Below are 22,259 nucleotides of genomic sequence, written 5' to 3' on the forward strand. Positions count from 1 at the left end.
CTCTGGATCTCACAGCACGGATTTTTACCCCGGAAGGGGTTACTTTTAACATCTCGAGGAGAACCAAGACGAGTACAAGGTCAGTAACTTATCCTGCTTTTCCAGATTCCCCGAAGTTGTGTGTGGTTAGGTGCCTAAAGGCCGATGAGGATATGACATTGGAGGTACGGCCCCGGGTGAAAGGCAACTTCTGATTGCCATTAAGAAACCGTTTAAGGGGGTGTCTTCCCCGACCATTGCCAGATGGGTCAGGTGGATTATGACTGAGGCTGGTATTGACACTAGTGAATTTGGCGCACACTCCACCAGGGGAGCAATGGCTTCCAAGGCCATTCAGGTAGGGGGTAGATTGGAGGACATTATAAATGCGGCGGATTGGTCTTCAGATTCAACTTTTAAAAAATTCTACTTAAAACCAATCCATGAAGCGGCCGCATTGGTGGTAAGTAGGCTTTGAACGTGCATAATCCTCGCCTCCGCTCCTGCTGTAGAATGAGAAATTTCCTAGTTAGCACAAAGGAAAGTTTCAATTCTAATAAGGAGGCGGAGGCGAGGATTATCCCCCCCGGGCAGGTTCTCTCTTATGCCTTCCCACCCTTGGTAAGTTTTGGTAGTGGCTCTAAGATCAGAGTGAGTTCAGAGTTTCGTATCAGGGAAGTAACCTTTCGAGTCTTCTATTGTCATTGATTCTCGCTGATATTCAATACTTTGTGGGTATCTGGTTTTTCAAGGTTTTGTGCTATATCATGCTGTTGCATTCTCGTACTATACTTATTTCTGATTGTTTTGACAGGATTTTGCAATTGTATTGATATCATACTTAGTATGTTGGCCTTGGTAAGTGTTGTGGTTCAGTAAGCAGCCTTCAATATCTTGTATATATCATCCTAGGTTCCGACTCCAAGACGGAATAGGACCCACAGGGCTTAACTTCCTGCAGCAGAGAAAGAGGAAGGACTACGGGGGCTGCGACTGTTTATGGACTGCATCGTTACTTATGATTGGACTACTGGTGGCCATGGTTACTCCCGAGCCTCATGGGAGTTGTGGTCTTATGTTTTTTCTTGTGTCTTTTAACTTGCTGTTTAATAAAGTGAGGAAAGTTATGCATAATCCTCGCCTCCGCCTCCTTATTAGAATTTAAACTTTCCTTCGTGCTAACTAGGAAATTTCTCATTCTCTTCTGACGGGCCTACCCAAATCCCACCTCTCCCCTCTCAAATCCATCCTCCATTCAGCAGCTCGCTTCATTTCAGGGTCTAAACGAAGCGACCACATCACTCCTATCCTGTCCTCTCTTTGATGGCTTCCGATTAAGGCAAGATCTATTTACAAAACTGCCTGCATAACACACAAATCCTTGCACACGCCCTTCCCTCGTTACCTGGCAAATAAATTGAAACTGTCCGGAGGCTCTCGACCCTCTCGTAATGCGGAAAAGCTTCTGCATGAGCCCCCCCCGTCTTCAAAAGGGAAAGATCAATGGCGCAATCCTTCTCAGGCAATGCGGTGAGAATATGGAACTCACTTCCCCCATTGCTCCGTGCCACCTCCTCTACCCGGATCTTCAAAGCTGAACTCAAAACTCTTCTCTTCCAAACTTTCAGAACTAATACTTTCATATTCCGGCCCCTCTTGGAAGTTCACTCTTCATTATAAATTTGTATTTTTTCCTGTGCATCCATCACCCCTGCGTGCTGTGTTGGATTTTGTGTTTGTGCTCCCTATATTCTATGTCAGGACCGGAGGCTCTGATTATGCTTCTCATTCTTTGCTTTATTCTACACAGCAGCCAATAAAAAAACACCTTTTTTTTTATTCCAAACTACAAATCCCATGAGTCCAATGCGTCATGATACCATAGAGACTATAACCATATAAGGTCCTGTCGAGGCAGACACCTCCTCTTTCTTTACTGCTCCGCAGCCAGTTAAGTGCCTCTTACTTACTGCTTTTCTTATGATGGTGGTGTATGGGTTGGATGCGCACTGTATATGATAATTGGCTTTTGTATGTAGCACGCGTGCTGTTATAATTGTATTGGCTGTATTGCTGAGAGTTTCGCTCTGCTAGAGCGTTTGGCTATTTATTTCTGACGCGATGTTAACCTGCGATATCCCCTCCTTACCGTCACGCTGCTCGTGCAGCGGAGCGCTCGCGTCGGTGCTAATTAGCTGGGAGTGCTTCGGCCTCCCCGGCCGGGCGCTCTGCGCCCGCGGCCTGGTTCTGAGTGGAGCGGGAGTACTTGGGGCCTGAGGACGGCGCGTCTCTACTCGCGCGCGTCCTCTTTCTCTCTTCACGGGCGGCCGTCTCCGCGCATGCGTGGCGGCCATTTTCCGATCTCGGTCCGATCGGAGTTGTTGTCGGAGCGGGAAACGCTCGTTTTTTCAAATTCAAAGCCCGTATTTGTGCCCCGACTGACGCCCGAGGAAAAATTAAACCTCGGGCTGTACAATTTATGCATAGGCTCTGCCGAGAGAGGTAGCAGGCCCTCCCTCCACTGTTTTAATCAAGTTTTGTGGCATTTTTGTGCCTGGCCTGCTTGGGGTTGTTCCTCTCCCCCTGATTTACTCCTCCCTTCGCACCATAGCTGTGCTATAAGGTATACGTGTTACTAGCACCATGGCTGAATACACTTATGAGGAGGGGTATTAGGAGTCAGAACCTGCGGGTTTCTTTGAGCAAGAGCTCGTTGAAGCCTTAGATGCTGGGGTTCAGCATTCTGTCAGCTCAGCGCTGGTAAGGGCGATTGCGCCCCTGAAACAGCATTTGAATGATTATGCGCGACAGCAAGGATGGCTTCCGGCTGCAAGTACCCACCCCAAGCCAACTGGTAAGAACGCTTCTAACCCCCACTCTGAGGACTTCGCTCGGCTTTCCAGAGCCCTTGCGAATGATCACTCTTATTTGGCACGCTCTGACCAGGATGAGTCTTCTCATGAAGACAAGGGGGATTCCGCAGCGGACGAGGAGTCCGATCTAGGGGAATGCGCGCAACCTGCTAAAAAGACTAGAAAGGAGCATCATACTGAGCCCACGGCACCGCCTAGACACCTGACTTTCGACCCGTCAGATATCATCCACCCCAATTCTACGGCATGGACCCCCTTGCAGGAAGTGGCGGATTACCTACAGTCAAACCTCCGGCGCTCCTTTGAAAAGGACGTAAGGGCCCGCCTTAGGTCTGAGTGTCCCAGGCCTGACCTGGCAGCCCGTGTGGCGGAAACTCCTGCGGTGGACCCGACCAGGATGACCTACCTCAAGAAATACTCTAAGGATCCGAAAAAAGGCATTGACCGCGCCTGGCGCTCATGCCAGGATAAACTTCTAGATTTGTTGGGGCCGTTGGCAAAAATTCTTGAGTTGGGCCTCCAAGCAAAGGATACCGGGTCCCCGGTCGATCCCGATGAACTCATTGGTTGGGCGCAGCGTGTGGTGTGCTTGTTGGGCAATGCCAACTGCGCCATGTCGAGCGAAAGGCGCAGATCGATCCTCCTCAAGCTCGACCCGAAATTGGCGGAATTGTCTTCCTCGGAGGCAGGTCCAGTAGCCCAGGGTTTCCTTTTCGGACAACCCTTTCTGAAAGAGCTCACTAAATTCGTGGCTACTTTCAGCGGCCTGGATAAAGCGTAGGAGTCACTGCGACGAGCCTTCCGTCCGGTTTTCGCCAGGGCCGGACGAAATCGAGGGCGGTCGTCCGGCCGAGGTCAACCCCAAGGCGCCCAGCGTGGTCAACACCACAACAGAGGAGGTTACCAAGAAAATTACTCCGGAAATTCCAACTTCTACCACTCCAGACGAGCGCGGAACCGTTTCCGCAGAGGCAGGTTCGGTGGCAACCAAGGAAACCACCAGGAGTCAGGATCTGCAGGTGAGACTTATCCTGTGTTCAGAGGTACAGTTGGGGGGGGGTCGCATTCAAATTTTTCTGCAGGCTTGGCAAACGCTCTCGCAGGATCCCTGGATCCTGGAAACAGTACAGGGTTACAAATTGGAGATGTACAACACTCCCGTCCATCATTCCCCTCCCCATCCCATCCTTTTTTCCCAACTCGATCAGAGTTTTATCGCAGGAGAAATACACTCTCTTTTACAGAAAGGGGCGATTGTCGAGTCTCGACTCCACTCCCACGGTTTCCTCAGCAACGTGTTCCTGGTCGAGAAAAAAGGGGGCGGGCACAGGTTGGTTCTGAACCTCAAAGAGTTCAATGGATGGATTGTTTATCGCCATTTCAAAATGGAGGGCATCCATCTTCTGCGCGATCTGCTGCAGGAGGGCGATTGGATGGTCCGTCTGGACCTGAAAGACGCCTACCTGGCCGTACCCATTTACGCCCCTCACCGCCGGTTTCTTCAGTTTCTGTGGCAAGGCGTCTGTTACGAGTACACTGTTCTTCCTTTCGGACTTTCGTCAGCACCATGGTGCTTCACGAAACTCCTTCGCCCAGTCATGGAGTCACTGCGTTCTCGCGGAGTGAGGCTGATCGTCTATCTGGACGACGTCATTATCATGGCGCAATGTCCGCGTCTAGTGATGACTCATCTGGAGTAGTCCATTCTTCTCCTTCAAGATCTGGGTTTCATTGTGAATTCTCAGAAATCAGTTCTGGTACCCACGCAATCTATAGAGTTTCTGGGCTTTCAGGTGGATTCTCGTACCTGCCAGCTTCTCCTTCCCGCATCCAAGATCAAAACGATCAAGAGAGAATTGAGATCGATCATGAACAAGCAGATTGTGTCCTTACGGTCCATAGCCCGGGTAGTGGGCTTGTTGGCCTCCTCGATTCAGGCCATATTTCCGGGACCCCTTCACTACCGAGCTCTCCAACGATTAAAGATTCAACATCTCCGCAAAGGCCTCAGCTATACCGATCAGATCCCTCTTTAAGAGGAAGCGAGGTGGGAAATGTTGTGGTGGCTCGACCACATGGAGTCGTGGAATGGCAGAGCCATTTTCGGGTTCAATCCAGAGGTAGTGATAGAGTCGGACGCCAGCCGTTGGGGCTGGGGAGCCTGCTGCGGTCCGATCTCGACGGGCGGTCGTTGGTCGCCGGAAGAACTCTACCTTCACATCAATTGTCTGGAGGTGCTGGCGGGCTCGTTCGCAATTCGCAGCCTCTCTCCGCAGAAGATGAACTGCTGCATTCTTTTAAGAATGGACAACATATCGGCAGTCCGGTACGTGAACAAACTAGGGGGTACTCGATCTCGCATCCTAGCGGAGATTGCCAAAGATTTTTGGCATTACTGCCTTCAGTAATATCTGTCAATAGTAGCGGAGTACCTTCCGGGCCGGAAGAACGAGGTGGCCGACTGGCATTCCCGGTACCTACGGGATTACAGCGATTGGCGCTTACATCCTCGAGTCTTTCGGATGCTGAACCTCCTATGGGGTCCGTGTCAATCAATCAAGACATTTTTAAAGCGCACTAATCACCCAGGGGGTCTCAAGGCGCTGGGTGGGGGGGGGGGGGGAATTACTGCTCGAACAGCCAGGTCTTGAGTTGCTTCCTGAAGGCGAGGTGGTCCTGGGTTGTCCTGAGGTGGATGGGGAGGGAGTTCCATGTCTTGGCCGCCAGGTAGGAGAAGGATCGTCCTCCGGCGGAGGCTCTGTGGATGCGTGGAATGGCGGCGAGGGAGAGGCTGGCGGAGCGGAGCTGGCGAGTGGGCTTGTGGAAGGTCAGGCGGTTGTTGAGGAGCTTGGGGCCCAGGTCGTGGAGGGCCTTGTGTGCATGGGTGAGGAGTTGGAACGTGATCCTTTTGTTGACGGGGAGCCAGTGCAGGTCTCTTAGGTGTCCGGATATGTGGCTGTGTCGGGGGATGTCCAGGACGAGTCGTGCTGAGGCGTTCTGGATCCGTTGGAGTTTCTTCTGGAGTTTGGCGGAGGTGCCGGCGTAGAGGGCGTTCCCGTAGTCCAGCCGGCTGGTGACGAGGGCCTGGGTGACCGTCTTCTTGGTTTCGGTGGGGATCCACCGGAAGATCTTTCGGAGTATGCGCAGGGTGTTGAAGCATGAGGACGAGACGGTGTTGACTTGTCTGGTCATTGAAAGGGAGGAGTCCAGGATGAAGCCCAGGTTGCGTGCGTGGTCAGTTGGCTTGGGGGTGGCTCCCAGGGCAAGGGGCCACCAGGAGTCGTCCCAGGCGGAGGGTGAGGATCCCAGGATGAGGACCTCCGTCTTGTCTGAGTTCAGTTTCAGGCGGCTGTCCTTCATCCATTCGGCGACTTCCTTCATCCCTTCGTGTAGGCTGGCTCTGGCGGCGTCCGGGTCGTTGGTGAGGGAGAGGATCAGCTGGGTGTCGTCGGCGTAGGTGATGATCTTGAGGTTGTGTCGGCGTACGATGGCTGCGAGGGGGCTCATGTAGACGTTGAAGAGAGTGGGGCTGAGCGATGAGCCTTGTGGAACGCCGCAGATGACTTCGGTGGCCGCTGACCGGAACGGGGAGAGGCGGACTCTCTGGGTTTTTCCGGTGAGGAATGAGATGATCCACTCCCGGGCCTTCTCCTGGATACCGGTGTTGTTCAGGCGCTGTACCAGGGTACGGTGGCAGACAGTGTCGAACGCCGCGGAGAGGTCCAGAAGGATGAGGGCCGCAGTTTCTCCTTTGTCCAACAGGGATCTGATGCCGTCTGTGGCTGCGATGAGTGCGGTCTCGGTGCTGTGGTTGGCTCGGAAGCCAGACTGCGAGTGGTCGAGGGATCCATTGGTCTCGAGGAAGGCTACAAGCTGTCTGTTGACGGTCTTCTCGATGACCTTGGCGGGAAACGGGAGGAGCGAGATGGGGCGGAAGTTCTTGAGGTCGGAGGGGTCTGCTGTTGGTTTCTTCAGTAGGGCGCTGATCTCGGCGTGTTTCCAGCACTCCGGGAAGGTGGCGGCGTTGAAGGAGGCGTTGATGATGTCACGTAGATGGGGCGCGATGATGTGGTCGGCCGTGTTGAAGATGTGGTGTGGGCAGGGGTCCGTAGGGGATCCGGAGTGGATGGTGTTCATCGTTCGTGTGGTTTCTTCGGTGCTGATCGGGGTCCAGGTGCGGAGGATGGCGGTGGGCGGCGTAGGTTCGGTGGTGGGGTTCGTGGTAGGCAGGCTGTTGTGAATGTTGGCGATCTTGTCGTGGAAGAAGGCTGCGAGGGAGTCGCAGAGGTCTTGAGAGGGGGTGAAGTCGTTGTTTCTGGCGTCGGGATTGGAGAGCTCTTTGACGATGTTGAAGAGTTCCTTACTGTTGTGGGTGTTGTTGTCCAATCGTTCCTTGGAGGCTGTTTTCTTCGTAGCGCGGATCAGTCGGTGGTGTTTGCGGGTGGCGTGTTTGAGGGCCGTCATGTTGTCCGTGGTCTGGTTGGTGCGCCAGGTGTTCTCCAGGGAGCGGCAGTTCTTCTTGGAGGTGATGAGTTCGTCAGTGAACCAGGAGGCTTTCTTGCTTCAGTGGTGCGAGGGTGTCAGCGCAGTTGGTGATCCACTGCGTGAGGTTGTTGGCGGCTTCGTTGGGGTCCGTTGCGTTGCTGGGGGCGTTCTGGCTGAGGATGGAGGTGAGCTGGTCGTTGGTGATCTTGTTCCAGCTCCTGCGAGGGGCCTGTAGAGGGTGGTGGTGGGTCGTCGTTTTTCCAAAGCTGAAGTGGATGCAGCTGTGGTGAGTCCATAGGAGTTTGGTGGAGTGGCTGAAGGTGACGTATTTGCTGGATGAGAAGACTGGGTCAAGCGTGTGGCCGGCGTAGTGGGTGGGGGTGGTTACCAGTTGCTTGAGTCCGAGGTTGGCGAGGTTGTCCAGCAGGGTGGTGGTGTTGCGGTCCGTGTTGTTCTCCAGGTGGAAGTTGAGGTCCCCCAGGAGGATGTAGTTGCTGGAGTTGATGGCGTGCGGGCTGACGAAGTCTGTGATGTCTTCGCTGAATTCTGTGCGTGGTGCCGGTGGTCTGTAGGCGAGGGTGCCTCTGAGCGTGGTTTTGGGGTCGGTGTGTATCTGGAAGTGGAGGTGTTCGGCGGAGGTGAGGGTGTCGTCGGAGTTGGTCGAGATGTGGATGGTGTTCTTGTGGATGATGGCGATGCCTCCTCCATTCTGGTTGACGCGGTCTTTCCTGGTGATTTTGTAGCCGTCTGGGAAGGCGATGGCGATGTCGGGCGCTGAGGAGGCGTTCATCCAGGTTTCCGTAAGGCAGGCGACGTCTGGAGCTGTCGAGTCGAGGAGGTTCCAGAGTTCGATGGCCTGCCTGTGGACGGAACGGGTGTTGAGCAGGATGCACTTCAAATGGTTGTTGCCGGGGCTTGGTCTGGCAGGTGTGTGGTTGGGTCGGAGGCTGGTGAAGCGGCAGGTCAGGCAGGTGAAGGGTCCGTGGGTACGTCTCGGGGTGGCTCGGTAGCAGGCGTTCGTTCGGCCGGTGTTGAGTGCGTGGAGGGATGTTGCGTCGTAGATGAGACGGGTGTGCTGGCGAGGGCGAGGACCAGGGGGTCTGGCGCTTGGCGCGGTCCTGGCGCGGACGGGCGCAGACGGGCTTACCTTTGGCGCACCTTCGGTGCTCCCGCTGCGCGGTCGCTCTGGGGGCGTCATAAGTAAGGAGGTGGGAGGGCGGGTCAGCGGGGTGGCAGCGAGGGGGGGCGGGTCCTCAGGGGTCAGCGGCAAGTGAGGGAAACGGTGGGAAGCAGGAGCAGCGATCAGGAGCAGGAGGGCGGCTCAGCGGAGGCTGGGTCATCCAAGCAGAGCAGCACTGAGCAGCAAGGGAAGGGAGCGACCTAGCCTGGGGACAGGCACAGAGGTCAGTTGGACCTGTTCGCGTCACGGCTGAACAAGCAACTTCCGGATTTCTACAGCCGGCGTCCGGATCCGGAGGCATTAGCCTCGGATGCGTTTCTTCAAATCTGGCCACCAGTCCTTTGTTATGCCTTTCCGCCGTTTGTCATGATTCCCAGGGTCCTGGCCCAAGCCAGACGCCAGCGGACGGAGATGGTGCTGGTTACACCTTTGTGGAGAGCTCAGACTTGTTTTCCGATTGTTCTGGAAATGTCCTGTGCGACACCAGTTCTCCTACCTCAGAGATGGAACCTCTTGCTAGACCCTCTTAAGGCCCCTCATCCGTTAGTGATCTCAGACCAACTACTTCTGGTGGCGTGGCGAGTTTCAGGGACAGATGGAAGGTCCCAGGCCTTTCGGCAGACGCTTCCAACTTCATGAAGCAGGCATGGTCAGATAATACCCATAAGCGGTATTCATCAGCATGGAACAGGTGGTGTAGCTGGTGTGTTCAACGGGACGTCGATCCCACTACGGCTAATGTCTCCATGGTCATGAATTTCCTTGCTTCTTTGGCGTCATCTGGGTTTGCATATAGGACAGTAAACAATTTTAGATCCGCTATTTCCGCTGGGCATGCTCCTTTTGAGGGTAAGCCAGTGGGAGAACATCCTCTGGTGTGTAAACTGCTTAGGGGTATCCGGATGGTCAAGCCCCCGTGTCCAAAATATTATTTTTTGTGGGACGTGACGGTGGTCCTCCGCTTTTTGGAATCTTGGCCACCGAACGAGCTGTCACAGAAACAACTTTCCGCCAAGCTGGCGATGTTATTATGTTTGGTCTCGTGCAAGAGAGTTTCTGATATCAGAGCTTTAGATCTAGCGGGCGTAAGTTCTCCCCAGAAGGGGTGACTTTCTCTATCTCCAGACGAACCAAAACCAATTCCACTTCAGTGACTTATCCGGCTTTTCCGGATAATCCCAAATTATGTGTGGTGCAATGTGTCAAGGCGTACGAGGTAAGTACAGCTAGCTTCCGTTCTGATATGCAGGGTCAGCTGTTCATTGCATTGCAGAAGCCTTTTCGCCCAGTGTCATCAGCTACTTTGGCGCGATGGGTGCGTTGGCTCATGAATGAAGCAGGCATTGATGTGTCTCAGTTTGGTGCACATTCTGTGTGGGGCGCAATGGCGTCTAAGTCCTTTTCCTTAGGGGTGACCCTATCCGACATCATGAGCACTGCGGATTGGTCTAATGAGTCTACCTTTAAATCATTTTATTATAAACCTATAGTGGATATTGCATCAGTGGTGGTGGCTGGGCTTTAAACAAGCATAATCGGAGCCTCCGGTCCTGACATAGAATTAAAAATTTGCGAACATTCGTGACAAGAATTTTCAATTCTATTAAGGACAACGGAGGCGAGGATTATCCCACCCGGAGTTTATGTGACTCTTGCAATGTATATATAAATCAGTTGATGATGATTTTGGATTGCATTGTATTGCTATCTTTATCCTCTATTCCCCCCCCCCCTTTTTATGTCTATAAAGTTTATACCTGTCAGATTGGAATATGGTTTGGGAGATTACCGTTATTACAGAACCTTTATCTTTGTTTCAGATTCCAGTGGCAAGTGAAGATCGCTTGCTGTCCAAGGAGTTCGTTGGGCATGGTTGCCCCTTCGCGATGTGGAGCTCGCTCACCTGTTGTGATCATGTGGGTTTCGTCCCGCGGAGCCGAAGTTCAAGTGTTACTTCCGGGTGTTTGAGCTTGCAGAGACACTGGTTCAGGATCTCAGTTCAAAGAGGACTATTTTGTTTCAAGTTACGGCCTTAACAGTTAACGGTCACGCAAAGAAAGAGGAGGTGTCTGCCTCGACGGGACCTTATATGGTTATAGTCTCTATGGTATCATGACGCATTGGACTCATGGGATTTGTAGTTTGGAATAAAAAAAAAGGTGCTTTTTTATTGGCTGCTGTGTAGAATAAAGCAAAGAATGAGAAGCATAATCCTCGCCTCCGTTAGTCCTTAATAGAATTGAAAATTCTTGTCACGAATGTTCGCAAATTTTTAATTCTCAGGCCCCTCTTGGAAGTTCGCTCTTTGTTGTAAATTTGTATTTTTTCCTGTACATTCCTCACCCCTGTGTTGGACTTTGTGTTTGTGTACCCTTCTTTTTTTAGTCTGTGTAATGTTATATTCTGTACCACTTTTCTCTTGTAACGTAACTAGCTCTACTGTACAGCGCTGTGACACCTTTGGGTAATGTCCGCGCTTTATAAAAATGCACTAAATAAATAAATATAACCCACCCTGGATGTCAGTATGCAGAAACTCAATAACCCAGGACATATAATATAATGAACTTTAACTACACCCATAAACCCACCACAATGGTGTCATCTCCTGCAGTTCCTTAGCTGAAGCCCCCCCCCCGTGAGAGGGTGCATCTCGGCGCCTCGGTCATTGCCCCCCCCCCATGGATGCTACTCTGCCCTCCAGAGCCCCCATCAGACCCCCTCCCTCGATGATCCGCCCATCGCGTACTCACACACAGGAGCGGAGCCGGGCGGGCTGGGGCCGCGTCTGTCCGGGGAGGCTCCGGAGGGGGCGGGGAGTGGGAATAAACCCGGGTCGGTCCCTGAGCTCTTTCCTCCTATCTCTACCGGACGCCGACACGAACCGGAAGCAGACGTGGAGGGCCAGGAAGAGGAAGTAGTAAATGTGTCCGAAATATGGCTCGTGTGTCCATGCGCTGGACTGACTCACTGGTCATTCTGCCCCTCCCCCCACCCGGTGAACCGGAAGCAGTGACCAAGACAGACACAGCTCCTTCTGATCCCGTGAACCGGAAGCCGTGACCAAGACAGACTCACTGCTTCTTATTACCTCCCCGTGAACCGGAAGCAGAGCCCGGACTAACGTCGCAGCTTCTTCTGGCCTACCCGTGAACCGGAAGCAGAACCTGGAATTACGTGTGTAGTGTATGTGTAAACACTAGGGTATATGTATGGTTGGTGTGTGTGGTTAGCTAGGGAATGCAAGGGTGTCATGTTGGAAGGTGATGGTGCGTGCTGGAGAGTGGAGTCGTGTCCCTGGCACTCGCTTGTTCCTGTTTTACGTGTATTCTTTAATAAATCATTTCCCCACAATAATCCGTCTTCGTGCCTTTACAACAACGTCGTAGTTACAAAAGCGTTCAGATTACAGGTAGAGGTATAATACTGCAATAAATGCAGACATGCCAACACTCCCGATTCAAGCATCTAGAAACCCGATTCCTCGGGGTTTCAGCTGACTGGGCTTGGTATTGTGTACCGTGCTAATTATGCCAACAATAGTCAGAGTGGCAATGCTGGGGCTCTAGAAGAGGTAAAAAATCAACAAAGCCTCATTAACAAGCGAATGGTCTTTTAAAGACCTGTGAAGTACCCGGGGGCGGCTGTGTGGGTGCCCGGGAAGCTGTTATAGCCCGGCTGCCACACAGGGGGGGGGTGGTTTGGTGTATGCACTGCCAGCAACCTGCCAGGCCAGTGCACAACACTTACACCACCCTCTCTCTTCCTAACATTGTGCTCCATGCTTCTGAAAGGTAAGAAAAAAACGTGCATTTCCGTTTCAAATGTCCGATCCTGCAGCAGCACACTTCCAAAGCCCATACATGATAGTAACCCGATTCAAGGCCCCATTTCCCGATTTTTTCTAAAAAATCTCCCACTTTGCTCTTCTGAAATGTTGGCATGTATGTAAATGGCACACACTCAAAACACTAAAACAAACGTTACGTTACACGCGGCAATGGTGGAAATTGTGCATGTATCAAAAGCAAACAAAATACAAGAGGTAGCAAACGATACGTTACAAAAGGAAAGGTGACGTGTGCATGTCACAAAAGAGTACAAAGTACAAGTAGAGGTATAATACTGCACTAAATGGCAGACACTCAAAACACAAGAACACACTGGGAAGGCACTTCTATAGTCATGGAGAACAGAATTTCATATAATGGAAGGACTTCCTTCAGATAATAGAGAGGGCGTGAATTAAATTTGGAAGTGTCTTTGAAGGAGGAGAGCTTTGAGGTCAGTTTTGAAGGCCTGGGAAGAGGTGGTAGTCCGGAGCTGAGGGGGAAGTGAGTTCCAGATTCTCACCGCATTGCCTGAAAAGGATTGGGCCATCGATCTTTCCTTCTTGAAAGTGGGAGGTTCAAGCAATACCTTTTCTGCATTACGTGATGGTCTGAAGCCTCCAGAGAGTGTCAGTTTATTCACCAGGTAGCGAGGGGAGGAGGAGTGCAAGGCTTTGTGGGTGATACAAGCAATCTTGTAGATAGATCTTGCCTCGATGGGAAGCCAACAGAGAGTGGATACAATGGGTGTGATGTGGTTGCTTCTTTTGGCCCCATAAATGAAACGAGCTGCTGAATGGAGAACAGATTTAAGGGGGACAGGTGGGATTTGGGGAGGCCATTAAGAAGAGAATTGCAGTAGTCCAATCTAGAGAGAACCAGCTATTGGAATCGGGTTTTTAGGTCTTGCTCCGGGATGAAGCGACGAATCCCCCAAAGAAGGTGCAGTTGGTATCGAGCAGACTTTGCAATGGAATTGATGTGGGAGAGTAGATTGAGTTTTTTGTCGAGTATGACACCAAGGGATTATGCGCTGTCGACAATGATGGGTTTATTGTTAAGTAGATTCATCTGATCCATCCATGATTGAACCGGGGGAGGAGAAAGTGAGAAGGAGGAATTCAGTTTTGGAGGGATTCAGAATCAGTTGATGAGTTAACATCCAGTTTTGAATGGAGTCGAGAGTAGAGCTTAGGATGGAGAGATCGTGAGTGGAGGCCACCTTAAGGTAGATTTGAGTGTCGTCCACATAGAGATGATAGTGGATCCCGGATTTACTTAGGAGATTTCCCAATGGTTCTATATAGAGATTGAACAATGTGGGTGCAAGTATAGAGCCTTGAGGAACACCTTGACCTACCGCCAAAGGAGATGAAAGGCTGTTCGCTATTTTGATCATTTGATCTATCAGAGAGGAAGGAAGCAAACCATTTAAGCACAGTGCCCTCCATGCCCATTCTCTGTTGAAGAGTGTTAAGGAGAGTGTTGTGATTGACAGTATCAAAGGCTGCAGAAAGGTCAAGGAGAATTAGAAGACAAGACTCCCCCAAATCGAGTATCCGCAGCGCGTCATCAATCACTTGCAGCAAGCCTGTTTCAGTGCTGCAGTTTTGAATGAAGCCGGACTGGAAATTGTCAAGAAGATCATTGTCCTTGATATGACGAGAGAGTTGTTTCGCTACACATCTTTCTGTGATTTTCGCAAGAAAAGGTAGGTTAGTGATGGGGCGGAAGTTGTTGAGATCGTTCGCATCAGCGGTGGGTTTTTTCAGCAGGGGGGTGACCTGCCCAGTTTTGAAGGAAACAGGTAGGGAGCCTTGACAGAGGGAGAAGTTAACCAGAGTGGTCCAATAGGAAAGAGAATGGGTATAGAAGTCAATGGCATTAGGGATGGGGTCAAGAGAATGGTTGGAGGGCTTTGTTTCGAGGATGCATTTGAGGAGGGCATCTTCAGAGATGGGGTCAAAGTTCTGCCAAATGGCTAAGGATTTGCGTTCCTCTGGAGGGGTAGGATGAATGACCTGATCCACAAGTGATTTCACTTTTTCGTCAAAGAATATAGCGAATTCCGCTGCTTTCTTTGTAGAATCCTCCAACTTGGAGGTTGGGGGAGAGCAGTTTGGATTCTTGATGAGATCGCATAGTTTTTTGTGTCTGTTTTTGACTGAGTCGAGGAGGGTTCTGAAGTGCGACGCTTTTCCAAGGAAGATGTGCTTGTGGTTCTTGGATCTTGCTGAAGGAAGCGTGGCCAAATTATCGGTGGAGGGCACTTGTCTCCATTGTTTCTCCAGGAATCTTAGGTACTTCCTTTCTTCATAGAGGGATTTGTTGAACCAGGGTGCTGAGGGAGTAGGCCTTTCCTTTTTGCTTTGAAGAGGAGCGACGTTATTGATTTCGACTGCAAGGACTGTGAGGCATTGGGAGGTGAGTTCGTTAACATCTAGGTTCGTGTCTAGCCTTGGAAGTGATAGCAAAGCTGATTCACAGAGGTTACCGAGGTCAATATTCATAGTGTCACGGAACCAGGAGGTCGCCCTCTTAGGTTGGCCGAGAGTTATAGAGTGTGATAGGTGAAGAGAGAATGGGATGAGGAGGTGGTCAGACCAGTCTACATGAACAGGGGTAGCGATAGTCAGCAAGCCTGCTTTAGAAATAACCAGGTCCAGAATTGATCCCTTAGAGTGTGTTGTTTCTGTGCAGTGTTGGATAAGCTCGTTTGCAGAGATGAAGGTTGCCAGCAAATTCGCAGAAGAGTCTTGAGGCGAGCCCCAGTGGAGATTGAAGTCACCCACGAAGATCTGATTGTCACTTTGCGAGTATTGGTCGCTGATTAATTCAGTGAGTTCCTCCATAAATGAAGAGCCGCTACCAGGCGGGCGGTAAATGGCATGGAATCTGAGGGGTGAGTGGTGGTGCAATTGAAGCTCAAAAGAGAGGCATTCAAAAGTGCGGAAGGAGCTGTTAGGAAAAGCCTTAAGTTGAAGGGAGTTTCTAAAGATGACTGCAGCACTTCCCCCAACTTTGTCAATTCTGTCATTTCTAAATGTAGAATAGCCTGTGGGTAATAGGAGATCAAACATAGAGTGAGAGGTATCGTTGAACCAGGTCTCTGTGAGGAAGAGCATGTCAATATTGTGAAGGGTGATCATATTGGAGATTTCAAGTTTGTGTTTTATTGCAGATCTGCAGTTGTGGAGCAGACAGCGCAGCTCTGTCGAGACTGTTTTGGTGACGGGGCACTTGGGCTATGAGGGGTGATGGGGATATTGTACTTATACGAGGGGGTACGGTAGGGTTTAGGTGGATGAGTGGTTCTGACAGAGGAGATGGTCGGAATAGTGTATATAGTAGGGTTACTTGGAGATGAAAGTGGAAGAAGGGTGGCGTTCGAGGGCTTGTGTGAGTTTGCGATGTTTGCAGATGGCAGGTTATGCTTGGCTATTATGGGGTGTGGGGGCGAGGTGCATCTCGTGGGAAGGTGAGTGTTTTCCAAAGGAATTGAGGTGTATGGAAAAGTGGAAATCTTAGAGCTTAAAAGTGAAATGGTAGCTTCAAGTTGGGAGATGGAGGTGATAAGAGAGCCTAGCTTATTTTCCAGAGAGAGTAGGGCAGAGCACGGCATGTTGGGTGGCACGATAAAAACAGGAGGGGGTGCAATTGGCAGTGGAAGGCAGGGAGAGGTGGGGGAACAGGAGGGGAGTTGGGGTACAGGGTTCAGAGGTGGGGAAAGGTGGTGGTTGAGAGCGGGCGTTGGTGCATCAGAGGTGAAAGGAGAGTTGTCTTTTTTGGCATTGCAAGATGGATAGGAATTAAGGACATAATTAGGGGCAGATAGGTGAGGAGCGAGGCGGTGGGGCGGAAGGAGAGGGGAGAAATGTGTGGAATCATAGGAATGAAGGAGGTTGGGAGGTTGGGAGGAAAAGAGGGGAGGGGGTTGGAGAGGTCCTGACAGCTACGTGAGGTGGCTGTGAGGGAACAGGAGGCCTATACTTAGGATGGTGGTATGGGTAATAGGGAAGTTGAAGAAAGGAAGTGGTTCTGCTAGGCCCGAGGTAGGGAAAGGGTTACCAAGGGGGGAAAGGGGGTAGCACAGCATTGCTGGAGGAGTGGGGGGAAGGAGAGAGATGCAATGGGTGTGTGGAGAAATCGGGGTACATAGCGAGGGGAGGAAGGGGTAGAGAAGAGGAGGGAGTAAGGGGAACGTAAGGAAAGTTAACGAGGGGAGAAGGTTGGAGGAGAGATGAACTAAAAAGGGGGGTCACAGGTAGGGATAGGGGGGAGGAGATGAGATTGGAGTACCAGGACGGTGCAGATTGGACGGGGAGCATGTTAGCTAGAGGTAAGGCTGAAGTGATGAAGGGAGGGGCATACTGTGAGGGGGGAAGAATGGGAGAGGAGGGCACAGGGGAGGGGGATGGAAGAGGGTCGACCTGTGCCTCCCGAGGGTGCAGCCTATTGGAGTGTAGGGGGGTCAGTGGAGGAGAAAGGGAGTAATGGGTGGAGCTAGATGAAAAATCAAGGGATAACCCGGTCACAGGGGAGGGGAGTAGGGAAGGGAAGAGGTGGTCAAAGGGAGAGAGACAGGTATCTTTGGCTTGGATCATGATAGTACCGTTGTTATAGAGTGAAATAGTGAGGGTGCCGTTGAAACACGCAGAGGGGGACATTTTTAGCTGTTTCCCATGAGGGATAGAGGAGGAGGAGGTGACGTTAAGGGAATTATATAAGCTGGTGGACCAAGAGGGGATGTCGTGAGTGAAAAAATTGAAATAGTTTTTGAGCCTCCCATAACGACTATTGTAAAATTGATCAACAAAAAGGGAATCAGGGAAACATTCAATGGTGTTATGCTTGAATCGTTTTGCTGAAGCTTTAGTCAGGTTAGGAGGATAAATGATTTTGTAGCAATTAATTCCAGACTTAACTCGAGTGGTGGCCATGTTAAGGAAAATGAGGAGGAGGAGGGTGGTGGGGATATGAGAAGGGTGTTACTAGGAAAGCGGTGGTGAGGAGAAGTATAAGGACAAAAAGGGGGCACATATTCCAGACGTCGGGTGGCGGTATCTGAACTAATGTGCAGTCCGGGAAGTGAGGTGATTAGGAACCGGTTGTTACTTCAGAGCAGGAGAAGATGGGGCCACAGATTCCAGTAGTTGAGAAAGCCTTACTGCTTGGGAGTCTCTATGATTCCTCTGGTATTTGATGGGCCCTTCACCTAGGTAATCACATAATATACATGTTGCCACCTGGCACTAGATCATATTTACAAGGGAATTGTTTACACATGACAGGGCCAACTGGACCACGGTCAGAACCATCACAAAGCGAACTTAGTAAAAGTAAAACAGATCATAAATGTACAACCAGTAACCACTGGTAATCACTGTACTTAGCATCAGCCTGTAACATAAACCACATTATGCACAGCATCACATTAGGCACCAAATGCATTGTACGTCCATAATCTCAACAGTCTAATATTAGACCCTAACCTCCTAAGTATCACTAAAATTAGGAGCATAAAGCACAGGGTGGAACATAATCTCACTAACATAAACCATAATATTCAAGACAACCTCATAATCATAAAAAACACATTTAGAGGTAACCAGAACAGGGTGCGAAAATCATACTACTTGAAATACATTTCCTAGCACCACATAATCAAATTAGGGCCTGGCGCCAAACAAATCTCCCAGTCCCCCTGGCCAACTGGCCATCTCAAAGGGGCTCAAATGCCCTGTGTCCAGAATGTCAGGGCTGCTGCCAATGCAGAGAAAGTCCAGGGTGCGCACTTGCACAAACCTAAACGTTGCAGCTGGCACTAAGTGCTGCGCAGCTGTGAAGGGATGGGGCAAAGGAGTGCATCTCACTCCTAACTCAATCAGAACTGCCCCCAAGGATTAAATGGCCTAAACGGTGCAGCTGGCACTACTTGCTGCGCAGCTGTAAATGAGGGAAAGGCCCGGGCACTCAATGTGCCCTTTGAATAGATAGGTAGAAACGTTGCAGCTGCCCGCGCTGGTGCGGCGCAGCTGGGAATAGAACAAATGGGCCCTGGCACAACTGTGCCCTCTGGGCCTTGCTGGGGCTCTTAAAACAATATTGCCCCTGTTGGAGCCACACGGGGCTCTAAAATAATTATGCCCAAGTGTTGGAGCCACCTAGGCTCTAAAAACAAAGCTGGGGACAACAAGGGCCTCTCTGGGCCTTTCAACAAAAATGTGCTGCCTCGTGGGAGCCATACGGTGAGGAAATTCAAAATACGGCCCTTCTTTGCTTATAAACACCACTACGTTGTTGCCCTCACTCAGGCCCCTTCAACATTCATAGCGTGTCTTTCACGTTCTATACCGTTGCACACATTACACGACCTTTCCTTTTCCCCAAGCTAAGTCCATTCTAAGACCCGGCTCAAAGCAACTAATTCCCCAGATAACCATCTATTGACCCTTGGTGACCGTTCTTGGCCCCTGCAGTTGTTTTACGAATCACCATCTTCAACACGCAAACACGTCCTGTCGTAAATTAATCCAACCTAGGAATGGCTATGCCACCTGACCTATAGGGTCGGGGAGAGAGCACGACCTTAGGGAAGGAATTTCTATTACCCATTTTCCTGTATCTTGTACAAAGAATGTTTTCTTGTGAATGATTTGTATTTTTATTGCACCTTGTGGGGGTTGTTGCTTTAGGGGATTCAAGCGCTACAAAAGACTGTGAGCCACGGATTGAAGTGGCAGTCTCCTGAGAACCTACCACTGATGTACTTCTAGGACAACTGTACCTAGCTGCAGCTAATAAATTGAAGTTCCTATGCCAGACAGCGTGTTCCGTGTCTCTGTAATTTGGAAGGCGAACTCAGAAGATTTCAGGCGTACCCTGCGCCGCCAGGCTTAAGAAGCCTGGTTCTTCAATTTGGTCCCCTATGTGAGGCCGCTTCAGAGGTCGTGGGTCCAGCCCGAGGATCGTGAGGAGCCCCGCAAGGAAATTCCGGAGGAGGCGCACCACGTGATCGACCCCTGCATGTCGTAAGTGGACCGAAGGTTTTTTACCGTGTGGCTTCTCCCTCCCAACGGCTGAAAAGACCTGCTGCCCTGACTGCGGCCACGCTTTGGTTCCCTTTGGTAATTTGTATCGCGAGACATCAGACGGACCTCTGTTGGCGTACGGACACATCTGGATAAGTTAAGTATAGTGGCCACTCCTTTGTCTTTGTTTCGTCTTTGTTCGACTTTTGCAAAAGCCGAAACCGAGGGGTGAGTGCAGTTTGTGTACGATAAAGTGACTATTTAAACCCCTTGAAGTTTGTACAGAAACTAGTGTTGCAGCGATGCCTGGTTTCAGTAAATTTGGAAATTGGTTTGGTTGTAATCGCGATAGGGCTTCCCGACTGGAGGATTCTTGTCCAATTCCTCCGGCCGGAACTCCCACTTATGAATTATATTCTAAACATGGTATTGGCCCCATAGCTTTTAATGAGGCGTGGGTTCGCTATACTAGAAAAGATGGTGTTTTAAAATGGCCGCAGAACGGCAGTTATGAGCTCAATATTTTAGATAATTTGGAGAACACTTTGTTTAAGCGAAAAGCCCGGCCGGCTATGTTTGACTCTTTTCGCCTATGGCGTAAGGAGGCCAAACAGAAAGAAATAAAACAAGCTAAAAGGGATAAGAGGGATATGTCTATTTTGCAAGCTGCGCAACAGTTTAAAAATAATGAAACCGATCATGCGATTGAGGTCTCAGATAGGCAACATCGTATGGCGGTAGACAAATGTTATCCAGTGTTGCCAACTTCCCCTACGGAGAAAAATGCGGACCCTGAGAAGGATCCTTTAATGTCCCATCTGTTGAGATTACCCCCGCCCTATGCGCAGGGAGCTAATGTACCTTTTTTGACTACCGCCTGCCCCCGGAGCGAATGCACCTTTATTATTAGCACCTGCCCCGCCTGTTGTCCCACCTGTCGCTCCTCAACCGGTTCCTGAACCGCAAAGACAGTTTTCTCAGGCATTGCCGAGCTCTCCCTTACCTTCGGCTCCCTCCGTAAATGTAACTTCCTCTTCTGCCCGCCTAATATTCTGTCCCCTGTTCTAATGACGAATTCTCCCTCCCCTCGGAGGCGAATGATGGATACTGTTTCTGGCCTTTTGTCCCCTCTCTTTGGGACATTTCAAATGACCCCTGTTCCTCCTCGTAGACAAACTCGTAGTCAGCTACCAAGTCCGGAGGAACGGGAAGTGCTAGACCTTCAAGCCCAAAGGTGGATCACGCATGGCCCCCAGTATAGTGTGCAAGATATTATGGTCAGCTTTCAGCAGTGGGAGGCGCCAACGCAGAGATATGTTTTTGATACTATCTGTAACATTTTAAGTCAAGAGTGGGAGGAAATGGGTTTGGGACAAGCCCCCCAGGGTCTGCTCGATGTACAGGCCGAGTTCGATAGAGGGCTGATTGTGGGCGCAGAGGTCGAGGACGCGGTAGGAACGCTTGTCACTTTCAGAACGATGCTTGCCTGCCGGTCCTTGCCGAAATGCAATTCCTCCGTCAGGCGGAAATTAAAGCACTATCCCATGAGAGAGGTTCCCCCAGTGTGGAGAGAGGAGGTTGCAGCTCAGGGTGCTAATCCTCTTATACCTGCTCACTTTCAACGCGTGTGGGTACACGTTCCGTGGAAGCGATCTGAGGTATTGGCCCTTAAACAGTCGTTACCAGACCCCCGTAAAAATCCTGCATGGTACTACAAAGAGTCTCAAACTGTCGATGCACGTATCATGAATTTGGCCGATATAGACATGCTAATGGGTAATGTGGTCCCACAACCGTTATGGGCTAGAATTCGAAAGGAGGCCCATCCCAGGGAACTGGGGGGTGATTGGGCTGCTATACTCACCGCGGACAGACTCCAAGTGGGTGGTGCCAAACCTGAGCCTCTAATTACAGAACTCCCAGCTAGGATCATTACCTTACGAAAGACTATGATGCCCCCTCTGCGAGTTAATTGGGATAAGTTAGCAGCTTGTAAGCAGAAAGAGGATGAAAACGTCTCTGATTTCTTCACTTGTTTCGAGGAGACGTTCATCGATCATAGTGGTCAGGATATGAGCACGGAAGGTGGCCAACGATTGTTTGTAGACAAATTTGTGTCTAATTTGGTTCCGGAAATATCTAATAAGTTGAAGAATTCCGAAAGCGCATGGGCGGTCTCCTCTTCGGTCCAGATATTGGCTACTGCCCAGTATTATGAAAATAGGGATAAAGAGGAAAGAGAGAAACTTGATAAAAAGACCAAAGAGTTGAAAACAAAAGTTCTTTTGCAGCAAGCTTATCCTCCTCGCCCCGCCCAACGTGAATATCAGCCGTCTCCACAATTCCCGAGACAGTTGCAGAGGTCTGGGCCTTTCGTTCCCCAACCACCACTGGGCCAAAATCAATGCGCTTATTGTAAAGAAGAAGGCCATTTAAAGTATAATTGCCCGGTTTTGTTACAACGCCCGAGCGGTATTCCCGCGTCACGAGGCCAGAGTGGTTATCAGTCAGCACCAAGAGGTAGAGGACGAGGTACGCCACCTAATAACCAACGTTCCATGCCCCCTGGAAACTCCACAAATTATTTTGATCAGCAAAATGTTCAGTCTACCAACTATTACAACAGTGATTACTATACTGAGGATGAGAGTCAGAATTCCCAACCTAGCTAGGACAGCCATGGACAAAGTAAGGGAGTAGTATCAGTTCCAGTGGACCAAAGTGGGCCTTATGTTGATGTGGAAGCACTAGGCGTTACAGAGCCATTCCTATTAGACACTGGTGCAACAAAGAGCTCTATGATTCACTCTAAACTCCCTGGGGCACCTTTGTCTGGCTGTACAAATGTTTCGGTAGGTTTTTCTGGCGCCCCAGTTCAAAA

General features: G+C 50.5%; 1 protein-coding gene across 3 annotated transcripts in view; it reads right to left on the reverse strand.

Annotated features, from left to right (window-relative positions):
• The window catches only part of LOC146839312 (uncharacterized), a 62,069-nt gene extending 50,599 nt beyond the window's left edge, over nucleotides 1–11,470 (reverse strand). For all 3 annotated transcript variants that reach the window (XM_085651335.1, XM_085651334.1, XM_085651333.1), the window contains exon 1: nucleotides 11,271–11,470. The gene's annotated coding sequence lies outside the window, so the exon portion shown is untranslated. The remainder of the gene's footprint in view (nucleotides 1–11,270) is intronic.
• Nucleotides 11,471–22,259: the final 10,789 nt, after the last annotated feature.

The sequence above is a fragment of the Triturus cristatus genome, chromosome 4_1 (assembly GCF_964204655.1).
Source record: "Triturus cristatus chromosome 4_1, aTriCri1.1, whole genome shotgun sequence".
NCBI classification, from domain to species: Eukaryota; Metazoa; Chordata; class Amphibia; order Caudata; family Salamandridae; genus Triturus; species Triturus cristatus.